Source organism: Cervus canadensis, chromosome 2, assembly GCF_019320065.1.
Source record: "Cervus canadensis isolate Bull #8, Minnesota chromosome 2, ASM1932006v1, whole genome shotgun sequence".
NCBI classification, from domain to species: Eukaryota; Metazoa; Chordata; class Mammalia; order Artiodactyla; family Cervidae; genus Cervus; species Cervus canadensis.
Window position 1 is genome coordinate 103,678,997 of NC_057387.1, and position 8,048 is coordinate 103,687,044.

The 8,048-nt window shown below is 48.0% G+C and overlaps 1 non-coding gene across 1 annotated transcript; it reads left to right on the forward strand.

The window, feature by feature from the left end:
* Positions 1–7,051: 7,051 nt before the first annotated feature.
* On the forward strand, positions 7,052–7,124 carry TRNAC-ACA. The gene has a single exon. It is a non-coding gene; the product is annotated as a tRNA-Cys (tRNA).
* Positions 7,125–8,048: the final 924 nt, after the last annotated feature.

Below are 8,048 nucleotides of genomic sequence, written 5' to 3' on the forward strand. Positions count from 1 at the left end.
TTCAAGTCGTATAAAACATCCTAAAGAATAGTGCAATTCTACATGCGCTCTCATCCTTTAAGCAAACCACTGGAGCAAGTCAACAAAAATGTGGACTGGAGACCTGGTTGCCGACCACAATGTACGAACCTCTGGTCATGTGACTTGATCCACATCCCTCTGTAAACCGTACTGAAAACTGCGTGCATGCCAACGTCCCTGGCATCCTTCCTATTAATTTCCATTTTTTTGGTAAATTCACAGACTTAAACTCTTATTTGGGCTTAGTTTGTGTCACTTGCCCACAATTACCAATTGTTATGCTCTGATTGCCCCTGCTTGAATATCCTGATGGGGGTAAAGGAGGTTCTCTCTGAGCTGGCCTCTGTGCATATTCCAGTTTTCCTGCAGGCATCTCTGAAAGCTTCGTTGCCTTCCAACCTCAAGATCCAGCACAGTTATCCTTCAGGGAATCCCCGCTTCCTTTCAGTACAAGGTGATTTGAAAAACTAACCCACAGTCCCTGTGATTGCATGATTCCATCACAATACCTGGGGAAGGTGCATCAACCCAGAGGCAGCCTGGGCTATTTCAGTGATGGAGCAGAATGTGAAAGTCACACGTTCATGCTGTTCTTTGCAATTCAATTCCAGGGCTTCTAAATTCTTTCCTATCACGCTCTAATACGCTTTTCTCAATTTCCATTCTCCCTTCCCTTTCTGAGCATCTAGCCCTCCTCCTCTCTTTTATGTATAACTTGCTCATCTCAGATTCAACATATCGCACTAAATGTTGTCACACCAAACCATGTTTTGAATTACGATGCTGCCCAAAGCTTGAGGAACATCAACACTTAAATGCCAATCTGTTAATATCCCTTTGGGCCAATGGGCCCACGCTTTAAAGGCGCCTATTTAACTTCCCTGCGTTATTCAATTTATTAAGAGCAGTCCTTGTAACTGATGGACTTAGGATGGTTTGTAATGGTGCCAATTTTACTCAAGGCTCTGTATCTTTCTTGGCTAGGATTGAACCTTGCCCACATGTCTTAAAAAGAAATACACATGAGGTATGTGTCTGGGTATAATGACACTATTACCAAACTTTATGCATTTAAAATCATCTTAGACACAATGCATTTGATACGGTCAGAATGGTACTAGGATAAATGGCATTGGATATTCTGGGCAGGCTGTGTGTGTTGGCAGCTGGAGAAACGTGGCAAGTTTGGATTTTGCTAGTGGCATCTGCTCTCACGAAACCAGAGTAATCACTTCAAAACATAAATCAGAGTGTGCCTCTCCCCTACTTTAAACCCCAGTTGAGTCCCATCCCACTTAGGATAAAAGCCAAGTTCCTCGTGCTGACTTAAAGAAGCAGCAGCCCTTGGTTTGCCCCGCCAGCCTCCGTCCTCTGCCACATCCTCGCCACTCACTCTGCTCCAGCCGGGGCAGCCCGTCTGTGTTCCTCCAGTGCTCTGAGCTCACGCCTGCCTTAGGCACACTGCACCAGCTGGTCTGTCTGCCTAGGGCTCTTCCCAGAGATGGCGCCTGGCCAGCACTGTCTCTTCACACGATATCACCTCCTAAGAGACACTTTGCATGCTGTGCCAAGTCACTTCAGTCATGTCCAACTCTTTGCAACCCTATGGACCACCATTCCCCCCGTCCATGTGATTCTCGAGGTAATAATATTGGAGTGGGCTGCCATTTCCTTCTCCAAAGAGACACTTTCCTGACCACCTAAAGTGTCCCCTTGCTGACTTCATCTGAATTCCTTTCATAGCCCCTCATCACTCCTAGGCTTTTTCTTGTTTCTTTATCGAATTTGTTGGTTTCTGCCCCTCACTTGTGGCTCCATAAGGATAGGCACCTTGGGGGGGTCTTCTACACTCTCTTTCCCCAGCACAGTGCCTGCTAATAATGGATGCTCCATAAATGTTTGTTGGGTGGATGGGTCGGTTGAAAGAAGCAAGGAGGAAAGAGAGAATGTTAAGATGAGTTGCGCCTGGACATCATGCCTTGGCAGCGATGGAACGCAGACGGTCAGGAGGGTGGGGGACTGATGGACATCAGGTTCCCAGCCAGGGTCTGGGAACCCGTGCCCTTCCAGTCTGGCCAGGGTCACGGAACCCGTGCCCAGCCCTGCCCACTGACCAAGTTGCCCCAAAGGCCTATAGCAGACGTGTCCCGCCATCCACAGCACTTTCCACAGACTCGCCTGCTCTGCCAGCAGTTGGTGGAGCAGAGACTCAAGGAGCCAGTCCATCCATCACTCAGAGGGAAGAGCCACAAATTCTGAGATCTCTGTCTGCACCTGTCAGGCTCAAGGGTAAACCTGCCACAGCCGTGGTGCAGACACACTCCTCCCTGCTGACAGCTATGCTGGCTCAGGGCTCAGCCAGTGACGAATCTGTTGTCAGCTCAGCAGCGTCCACTGACCAAGGCCGGGGCCAGGGCTGGATGGCCACAGAGTTGGGGAAATTTACAGCCAAGTTCTCCTTGGATAAACTTTGCTGAGGACGAGTCAGGGAAGTCCCATTGTGAATGCCACCCAAGGACAAGGGCTCCCCAGCAGTGCCACCCTGTCTCCCCCAGATAGACCAGGGCTCCCCAGGGCACAGTCTCCTATCCCCCACCCAACTGGGTCCAGAACCCCCAAGGGTTCCTCCTGCACACTCCCCTGTTGACTTAATTAAGGGATGGACCACTTCCACTCTATTTGACCTCGAGAGGTATTCAAGAGCATCCACTTGAAGTGAGACCTGCATGTGCATTCCCCATCCTTTCTAGACTCACCACATGACCCGGAACAAGCCGCACCTCCGTCTCCTCATTGGTAAAATGGGGTACTTGTGGGACCCTTGTGAGGACTACATGCAGCACCTGTGACGTGCTGACCAGCACCTGGTGGGAAATAAGCACTTACAGTGGCATTTGTTGCTGTCACTGCTGAGATGTTATTGTCCTCATCACTGTTTGTGCTACAGTCTATCTTCTCAGTCCAAAATGCATTAACCAGAAGGAGAGGGTACAGTTACCTTTGATGTTGCCAGTGGGGAAAAGATGCCAAGAGGCAGGACTCACTTTCCTCCATCATAAGCTTCTGTCGCCAGGGAGAGTGTGCTTTGAGGGAAGGTTAAGGGGGCACAGCCCAGGTCCGAGAGGACTCTGCCAGAAGCCCCAAAGGGCAGCCCCATGGCAGCATCTGAAGGTCTCGGGAGCACATAGACTTCATAAGGTGCATGCGTGATTCTGAAAACTGCAGACAAAAAGGACGCCTTCAGGCCCACTCCTGCCCTGCCCTCCTCCAGAGCCTGTACCCCTGCCTCAGAGGTCCCACGAGGAGTCTGCTTCCCCACCTGGGTCTCGCCTGATCACCCCCCGACACACACACACACACACACACACACACACACACACACACACACACCCTGCTGACGTAGCTGGGCTCAGACCAATCTGTCTCCCTGTCCCTCCTTCAGTCATCAACCCTCTCCTGTCTCATACTTAGGTACTCTCTAAGTGGCAGCAGTCAGTTTAACCAAACCACACACAGTGACCTGCCCTCCCCAGGTAATATGTACAGGGCTCTTCTAGAGTCAAAGCTTTAATCAAAGCAGTGACCCTAATGGTGGAATTCCAGGTCCATGGCAGAGCAGGGAGTGAGAAGTAGGGAGGGTAGAATTTGGTGTGGCTACCATCATGGATGGCAGGCACCCGCCTCCTTGACCGAGGTATATGTGGCCCTGAGCTTCTTGAACAGAGGTTTTCTCTGCCGTCCCCTCCTCCTTTCGTGAGCACTTTAGATGCAAGTCAGAGAGAGACACCCCCCACCCCTGTAAAAGCTGAGGTGGGGACCAAGACATGCCCTCCCCATCACACGAGGTAATCATTGGTCCTTCCCACCTTGGCCCCCAGAACCCGGGACCGGGGTCCATCTGCTCAGCCCTGATTCCCTGCAGTTTTTGCTGAGGTTCAGACACGGGGCGGGGGTCTGTGGGAGCTGGCTGTGCCGCTGTCATCTTGGGAGAGCGATAGCTTGGATTCCCTTTGGGACAGGCCTAGTGGCTTTCATGCTGATTTAGAGCCCTCAAAGACTCCAGGGCTGTCAACTATGGTCACACAGAAGCAGGTGAACGGCCCACTCTTCATGCAACAAGTTCAGTGAATATCTGCAGGTTGGGCATTTAACACTCATCCCAACCCTACACTCTGCCCTCCTTCTTCCACTGTAAGCATGGGGTCCCCCTGGGCCAGGCAACGCCACACAGAACCGGTTCTGAGTCCTGCCCATCACCAGGAACCCAGCTCAAAGGACAAAGAAAGATCAGCTTGTACACCCCCTACCCCCAGTGCAAGCACAGCCATCTATCCCAGCCCCGGAGGAATCGGAGGGAGAAAGTTCCTTTTGTCGTTCACCCATTTACTGAGACTCCACTGAGTGTCCTATGACTAGGCAAGTTCTTTCCTTTGCATCCAGACCTGGGTCTCCTCTCGGGCACAGTGGAGGATAACCCAGGGTGACATCTGAGGTCCTTCACAGTCCCGACAGCCCTTCCGCTCTCCCAGGTCCACCACCAACTTGTCTAAACACAGTCCCTTCCAACACTCGCAGGACCCACCCCCCCACCAACCCCCACTCTGACCTCTGTTCTAGTGTCCTGCTCACTCCAGCAAGCCCTTTTCTGACTTTTGCAGCCACTAAACACCATTTTGGTTCAAACGGTAAGGAGTCCAACTGCAATGCAGGAGGACCAAGTTCGGTACCTGGGTCAGGAAGATCCCCCGGAGGAGGGCATGGCAACCCACTCCAGTATTCTTGCCTGGAGAATCCCATGGACGGAGGAGCCTGGTGGGCTACAATGCATAGGGTCGCATAGAGCTGGACACGGCTGAGCAACTAACACACACACAAACACCATTTACTAAAATTTTCAGTTAAGACACCATGCTTGGGCTACACATCTGTTAGAAAGGCAAGAGTAGAAAATACTGGCAACTGCCAAGTGCTGGGAAGGCTGTGGAGGAACCTAATTTTCCACATTGTTAGTAGAAATGCAAAGTGGTACAGCTACCCCGGAGAACAGTCTGGCAGTTTCTTATAAAGTTCATCATATGACTCAGCAAACTTAGTTTTAAGTATTTATTTACAAAGAAATAAAAACTTATGTTCACAGAAAAACCTGTGCACAGATGTTTATAGCAGCTCTATTCATAATTACCAAAAACTGGAAACAATGCAAATGGCCTTTAACAGGTAAATAGATAAACAAAACATGTTATAACCAAGCTATGGAATATTACTCAGTAATAAACAGGAACAAACTATTGATTCACAAAACATCACAGGTGCATCTCAAATGCATTATATTCAGTGAAAGTAAGCAATCTCAGAAGACTACAGGCCAATGATTATATTTGTAGAACATTCTGGAAAAAGCAAAACTGTAAGGACAGAGAACAGATTTGTGGTTACCATGGGTCTGGGGTAGGAGAGGGACTGATTACAATAGGTCAGCATGAGAGAATTCTTGGTGGTGTTGGAATTGTTCTATATCCTGTTTACGGTCATGGTTCCAAGATCCCATGCTGGCATTACAACGCACAGAATTGAACAGAAAATTTTAAAGTTAATTTTTCTGTATATAAGTTAATTTTTTCAGTAAATGGAAAACTACCTTTTTTTCTTTTTTAATTTTTATTGAAAAATGTTATGTCTGAAATTATCTTTCTTTATAAAGAATCCATGCTTGCATTCTTGGGAGGTGAACTATTAATACCTGGGTTCATGTCCATGGTCACCTTTTGGTTTGTGCCCGTTCAGCATGCACACACACACACACACCCCGCCCCCCGGTGATACACTGTGATTTCCTCTGGCAGGGCAACCATCACCACACTTGGTCCATGGTGCTGGGAAGACTGGCCTTCTCTGCGCTCTGGGGTGGGCATGTGATCAGGCCTAATTAGCATACTACCTTCCCTGGCCACAGGCATTGGTTTAGCAGCCAGCACAGGACCCAAGTCAGTCCAGTATTAGTCAAACATAGGGCTTTTTCAGACTGCAGGGTAGGGGAGGCTCTGTCCCCACTGGGAATTTTTAAAGGTAGAAGCAGCAATGCACACATACTGAAGGTCAGGTCCACTTCCTAGCACTTGCTACTCATCTAAGCTGCCCACAACCCCCACAAGGTAAGTACAGCTCTTATCCCCATTTCACACACTAGGAAACTGAGCCAAACAGGCTGACTCATTTGTCCAGGGTCACACAGCCAGGCTAGAGCTTGACCCAGGTACTCAGACTTCAGAAATGGAGGCTTTAACATCTACACTAAGTTTCTTATTGGAGTGGGCATTCCCCCTGACACTAGTCATGTTGTAGTGAGCAGGAGAAAGGAGAATTCCTGAAACTGTGATTTGGGCTCTTGGGTCAGGTCATCCTGAACTTTACAGATATGGAAGCAATACCTTCTCTTTTATCCTTAAGGCTATGAGTTGCATTTCTGCCCCAAGCAGCTGAGAGTTCTGAGTAATATCACCATTCTGCCTGTGGGGCAGAGTAGCCCTCTGTGCCTCAATTTTCTCATCTGTGAAATGGAAACAACAATAGCACCTATAAGGTTGAGTGGTCATGAAGATTTAATCAGGCAACACATGGGAAGTGCTCAGTACAATGTCAGGCACAGAGTAAGCAGCCCATGAATGTTCAACTTTTTGTTAACTCTGCAGGTTGAAACAGCCTCATATGATAGATAAAAAAGAAATGATATATATACACACACATACATATACAGAATATTACTCAGTCACAAAAGAGAATTAAATCACGCCATTTGCAGCAACATGGGTGGACCAAGAGATTATCACACTAAGTGAAGAAAGTCAGAGAAAGACAAATGTCACAGATATCACTTTCATGGGGAATCTAAAAAATCACACCAATGAACTTGTTTATAAATGAAAATAGACTCAGAGACATAGAAAACAAACTTGTGGTTACCGAAGGGGAAAGTGAAAGAGGGATAAGTTAGGAGTTTGTGATTAACAGATACACACCACTATATGTGGCTTCCCTGATAGCTCAGTTGGTAAAGCATCTGCCTACAATGCAGGAGACCCCGGTTCAATCCCTGGGTCAGGAAGATCCCCTGGAGAAGGGGAAGGCTACCCACTCCAGTATGTTGGCCTGGAGAATCCCATGGACTGTATGCGGTCACAAAGAGCTGGACGTGACTGAGCGACTTTCACTTCACTCACTGCGCTTAGTCACTCAGTCCTGTCCAACTCTTTGTGACCCCGTGGACTGTGGCCTGCCAGGCTCCTCTGTCCATGGGATTCTCCAGGCAGGAATACTGGAGTGGGTTGCCGTTCCCTTCTCCAGGGTATCTTCCCAACCCAAGGATCAAACCCTAGTCTCCTGCATTGCAGGCAGATTCTTTATCATCTGAGCCACCAGGGAAGCCCCAATAAATAAACAACAAGGTCCTACTGTATAGCACAGGGAACTATATTCAATATCTTGTAATAACCTATAATGGAAAAGAATCTGAAAAGGAATATATATATATACACACACATATATATAACAGGATCACTTTGTGTACACTTTATATAGCATTGTAAATCAACTCTACTTCAATAAAAAGTTTTTAAAAAAAAAAAACAGCCTCATTCAAAAGTCATCTGCCTACACTACAATATTGTAAAGTAATTAGCCTCCAACTAATAAAAATAAATGAAAAAAAAAAGTTATCTGCCTAAATCCTATCATCAACGTGGAAGCACACTGACCCCCTCATTTACTCAACAAATATTGACTAGTTGTCTGCTGGTTACAGTCACCATCAGAGCAAGGAGCGACCTCAGAGGTCAACAGATGCAATCTCCCCACTATACAGATGGGAAGACTGGAGCCCAGAGAGAAGAAGGGACCCTTCTTTTCTGGTTGTTTGGCGATGGAGCTCCCCGGCCAGGCTCCCCTCCCTATACCAGTCTGTCTCTTTACCTGGCAGGGTCAGTATTCACACTCAGAGCTGCCAGTGGAGGTCACCGGGTTCTTTCCAGGAG